The sequence below is a fragment of the Notamacropus eugenii genome, chromosome 3 (genome assembly GCF_028372415.1).
Source record: "Notamacropus eugenii isolate mMacEug1 chromosome 3, mMacEug1.pri_v2, whole genome shotgun sequence".
Lineage (NCBI taxonomy): Eukaryota > Metazoa > Chordata > Mammalia > Diprotodontia > Macropodidae > Notamacropus > Notamacropus eugenii.
Genome location: NC_092874.1, coordinates 338,410,496 through 338,416,542, shown reverse-complemented (window position 1 = coordinate 338,416,542; position 6,047 = coordinate 338,410,496).

The window sequence follows — 6,047 nt, the reverse complement described above, 5'->3', positions numbered from 1 at the left end:
ATAATGTTCTCTATCTCTTGTTTGGTCATAAATTTATCCATTCTTAATAAATATGAAAAATATACTATTCCTGAGTGCCATTATTCATTCATAATGTGTGTGTGTGTTCATCGTTAGTTGCCAAAGAAGATCATGCCATCAGAGAAATGATGACATGACTTGCACTTGACTTTGTTTTGAGTGAGGGCAGGCTGAGCAGGTTACCAGTCTCATTTCTACTCCAGAATCATCTGAATCCAGTGACCAGATATTCATCAGGATGACTGGAGATGACCCAGGATGAGGCAATTGGGGTTAAATGACATGCCTAAGGTCACACAGCTAGTGAGTGTCAAGTGTCTGAGGTGAGATTTGAACTCAGATTCTCCTAACTCCTGCACTGGTACTCTATCCACTACACCACCTAACTGCCCTCGTAGTATCAGTCTTTATACTGAGAACATGTATCCATTTGGAATCTATTCTTGTGTACACTGTCAGGCATTGGTCTATGCCCACTCTTCACAACACTGTTATCCAGCTTTCCCAGTAGTTTTTGTTAAACAGTGAATTCTTAACCCAGAAGCTGGGGTCCTTGGGTTTATCAAAGAGTAGATTGCTATATTTCTTCACTACTATGTCTTGAGTACCTAACATATTCTACTGGTCTATCCCTCTGTTTCTTAGCCAGTAACAAGTGGTTTTGATGTTCCCTGCTTTATAATAAAATTTGAGATCTGGTACAGGTAGGCCATTTTTCCCAGCATTTTTTTCATTAGTTCCCTTGCTATTCTGGACCTTTTGTTCTTCCAGGTGAATTTTGATACTATTTTTTTCTAGCTCTAGAAAATAATTATCTGTTAGTTTGATTGGTATGGAACTGAATAAGGAAATTAATTGATTTAGAATAGTCATTTTTATTATATTAGCTCAGCCTAACCATGAACAGCAATGTTTTTTCACTTACTTAGATCTGACTTTATTTATTTTGTAATTGTGTTCATATAGTCCCTGGGTTTGTTTTGGTAGGTAGACTCCCAGATATTTTATAGTGTCTACCACAGCTTTAAATGGGATTTCTCTTTCTATCTCTTCCTGTTGGGCTTTATGAGTAATATATAGAAATGCAGATGATTTATGTGGGTTTATTTTGTAACCTGCAACTTTGTCAAAGTTGTTTATTATTTCAAGTAGTATTTTTTACTTGATTTTCTGGGATTCTCTAAGTATATTACCATATCACCTGCAAAGAATGATAACTTAGGTTCTTCTTTGCCTATTTTAATTCCTTCAATTCCTTTTTCTACTTTTATTAATACAGCTAATATTTCTAGTATTGTATTGAATAACAGTGGTGAAAATGGACATCCTTTTTTCACCCCTGATCTTATCGGAAATGTATCTATCTATTCCCAGTTGCATATAATAGTTGCTGATTGTTTTAAGTAGATTCTGCTTATTATTTTATGTAAAGTTCCATTTATTCCTATGCTCTCCACTGTTTTCCATCAGAATGGCTGTTGTATTTTGTGAAAAGTTTTTCTGCATCTACTGAGGTAATAATATGTTGTTTTTTTTTTTTTAGTTTTGTTGTTGGTATGTAATGGTCAATAATGCTAATAGTTTTCCTAATATTGAACCAGCCCTGCATACCTAGTTTAAATCCAACATCATCAAAATGTATTATTCTTATAATTGGTTGGTGTATTATTTTTGCTAACATCTTATTCAATTTTTTTGCGTCTATATTCGTTACAGAAATTGGTATATAATTTTATGTCTTTGTTTTGACTCATCCTATTTTAGGTATAAGAAGTATATTTGCATCATAAAACAAATTTGGTAGGACTTTTTCTTCATCAATTTTCCCAAATAGTCTGTATAGTATTGGAATTAGCTGTTCTTTAAATGTTTGATAGATTTCAGTTGTAAATTCATCTGGTCTTGGAGATTTTTTTCCTAAGTAGTTCATTGATGGCTTGTTCAATTTCTTTTTCTGAGATAGGGTTATTTAAGTACTCAACATCCTCTTTTATAAATCTGGGAAATTTTTCGTTTTTGAAATATTCATCTATCTCCCTTAGATTGTCAAATTTATGGGCATATGGTTGGGCAAAGGAATATCTAATTATTATATAATTTCCTCATTGTTGAAGGTGAGTTCAACCCTTTCATTTCTGATATGGCTAATTTGGCTTTCTTGTTTCTTTTTTTTAATCAAATTGACCAAAGGTTATCAATTTTATTGTTTTTTCATAAAACGAGCTCTTAATTTTACTTATCTGTTAAATAGCATTCTTAATTTCATTGTTATTAATCTCTCCTTTGGTTTTCAGTATTTCCAATTTGGTACTGAATCAGGGATTTTTAGTACTTTTTCTAGTTTTTTCAGCTGCATGCCCAATTGGTTGATTTCTTCTTTCTCCATTTTACTCATGTAGGCATTCAAGGATATACAACTTCCCCTAAGAATTGGTTTTGGAGCCTCCCATAAGTTTTGTCAGGTTTTTTCATTATTGTCATTCTCTTGAATGAAGTTGTTGATTGTTTCTATGATTTGCTGCTTGATTCACTCATTATTTAGGATTAGATTATTTAGTTTCCAATTAATTTTGGTCTATCTTTCTATGGTCTTTTATTCCATATAATTTTATTGCACTGTGACCTGAGAAGGTTGCATTGACTGTCTCTGACTTTCTGCACTGGATTATGAGGTTTTTATGCCCTCATACATGGCCAGTTTTTGTATATGTGCCATATACCACTGGAAAAAAAAGGTATATTCCTTTCTATCCCCATTCAGTTTTCTGCAGAGATCTATCGTATCTATCTCATCCAGAAATCTATTCATCTTTGTCACTTCTTTCTGTTTGTTTTGACGTTAAATTAATAAAATTCTGAGAAGGGCAGGTTGAGGTCCCCCACTAGTATAGTTTTAATGTCTATTTCTTCCTGTAACTCCCTTAATTTCTCCTTTAAGTATTTAGATATTATACCACTTGGTGCATAAATGTTTAGTAATGATATTGCTCCATTGTCTCTGGTACCTTTTAAAAGGATATAGTTTCCTTCCTTATCACTTTTGATTTGATCTATTTCTGCTTTTGCTTTGTCTGAGATTAGGATTTCTACCTCTCCTTTTTTACATCAGCTGAAGCATAATATATTCTGCTCCAGCCTTTTACCTTTACCGTGTTGTGTATTCCCTTGTTTCAGATGTGTTTCTTTAAACAATGTATTGTTGGATTATGGTTTTTAATGCATTCATCTATCCGCCTCTGTTTTACGTAAGAGATCTTCTCATTCACATTCACAGTTATGGTTACTTTCTGTGTCTTCCCCTTCATCCTATTTCCCCATGTTTATGCTTTTAGTTCTTCCTTCTGCCTTTCCATCCACAATAGAATTTACTTTTTACCACAGCCTCCCTCAGTCTTCCCTCCCTACTATCAGCCCCTTTCCTTTTATTTTCCTTTATCCCTTAATACTTCTTCTCTCCATTTTAGCTGCTTCTCTCTTTTCTTTCCTGCTTCCCCTCCTACTGACTATAGGGCAAATTAGATTTTTATACTTGAATTTTTTGTTCCTTCCTTGAAGCAAATCAGATGAGAGGAAATCTCGAACAGTGCTCATTCCCCTCCCCTCTTTTTCTCTACTGTATTATATTTTTCTGCCACCTCCGGTGATATAATGTATATTTTTCTACCTCCTTCTTTTCATATCTCCCATTACAATCCATTTGCACCATTAAATCACATTTTAATCATCACATCATTCATTTATACCCACTCTATCTAAGTATATCCCTTTAAACTATCATAATAAATATACAATTCATAAGATTAACAAATATTATCTTCCCTTATAGGGATGTAACCCATTTACTCATATTGAAAAACAGAGGTTCCCCCCCCCCCCACCTATGTTTACCTTTTTATGCCTCTCTTTAGACTTGTATTTGAAGGTCAAATTTTCTATTGAGCTCTGGCCTTCTCATCAGGAAGGTCTGGAAATCCCTCATTTCATTGAATGTCCATCTCCTTGCCTGAAATATTATGCTCAGTTTTGCTGAGTAATTGGTCCTTGGTTGTAGTCCAAGCTCCTTTGCCTTATAAAATGTCATATTCCAGTCCCTCCAATCATTTAATGCAGCTACTGAAAGGTCTTGTGTGATTCTGACTCTATTTCCTCAATATGTGAATTATTTTTTTTTTGTCTGCTTGCAGTAGTTTCGCCTTAACTTTATAGTTCTAGAATTTGGCAACAATATTGCTTGGTGTTTTCAGTTCGGGATCTCTTTCAAGAGGCAATTGGTGGATTCTTTCAATGACAATTTTGCCCTCTGTATCTAGGACCTCAGGACAATTTTCCTTGGTGATATCTTGGAAGGTATTCTCCAGGCACTTCTTTTTCATTATGCTTTTCCAGTAGACCAATTATTCTTAGGTTTTTCTCCCCTGGATTCATTTTCCAGGTCAGTTGTTTTTCAAGTGAGATATTTTGCATTTTTTTCTATTTTTTCATTCTTTATATTCCGTTTGACTGATTCTTATTGTCTCATAAAGTTATTAGTTTCTACTTTCCCAATTCTAAATTTTAATGGATTGTTTTCTTCAGTGAACTTTTGCATCTCCATTTTCCATTCGCCCAATTGTTACAGTTAGGTTTTGTATCTCTTTATCCATTTGTCCAGTTTTCTTTTTAAATTCTTTCATGATTTTTTAAAAATATTTTTAAAGGCATTGGTCAATTTTTCTTCTACCTCTCTAATTTGACTTTTAAAATCCTTCTTGAAAAAAATAAAAATAAATAAAAATCCTTTTTGGGCTCTTCCACAAATACTCTTTGAGCTTCAGATTAGTTCACATTCTATTCTGATGTTTCAAATGGGACTACAGTCTCAATGCCAACCTCTTCATTATTTGTGTTTTGGTCTTTGTCCCCGTAGTCAGATTCTATGGTCTTTTCATTTCTAGCTTGCTTCCTCCTCATGATGATTGCCTCCATCCTGACTTTTAGAGTGGATCTTTGCTTCTGGAGCACAGGTGGCTCTGTCCTATAGTTCTTGTGCTTAGGACTTGAGACTTTGTGTATTTGGGTCTCTGGGTCTTTCAGCTAGAAGCTAGAAGCTGCAGCTTACCTGGTGCTGATCTGACTGGTATGCCAAAGAAGAGGCCAGGTGAAGTTTTTCTGAGTTTCCACAGAGTTATACTGGAGCATTGCTGCCTGTGGTTTGGGAGAGGGGTGGTCTGACAGCAGAAATTCTCCTCTTCTGTGCTAGAGAACAGAGAGGCTCAGGGGTTAGTGAACCTGTCTTCACTCATGTCTTCCCATTTACCCTGGCTGAGATAAGGTACCCCTGGTGTCCTGGTGTTGGTGTCTACAGGCTTCACCCCTCTGAGTCTCAGGATCTCCTCTTGGTTTGCTGAGGTGGGGCTGTCTAAGACAGCTCCATTCCTGCACTGGCCCCTTTCAGCCACAGCAAGAGAGAGCTCCTTTTGTGATTTTCCTGATTTCTCAAGTTGAGACCCTTTACCCCTTTGGTTGATTCTACTATTCCAGGATATTTCCTGGGAAAATTTTCTCTGGGATTTTCAAGGTCAACAAGAGGAGGGAGATAGCACTTATAGATCACTCTGCTGCCTTCGTTCCCTGAAGTTCAACTAGGTGATTTACAGACATTTTACCCTTGGACTGATAATCTCAGAAGAGGCTGCTGCTGTTACCTTGCATCCTACACTTCTCTCTCACTCAGTTCCATTGAACTCCCATCCTGGGCTGATATGTTTGAGAATCTGCTCCTCTTCTTCTGCTTCAGATCTCCCAGCACTTCAAGCTCAACTTTGCTATGGTGGGGTCCAAGTTGGTACAGCCTGTGCACTCTGTGCTCCTCCAGTCTCTTTTAATATATCCTTCCTATAGACCTTTCAGGCTGTCCTGGACTGGAAATCTGTTACACACTGTCTCCTAGTGGTTTCTGCTGTTCTAAAATTTGTTCAGATTCTCTTTTTAGAGGTATTTGAAGGAGTTTGTCTTAGAGCTTAGGTGAGTACATGCTCTCCCTTTGT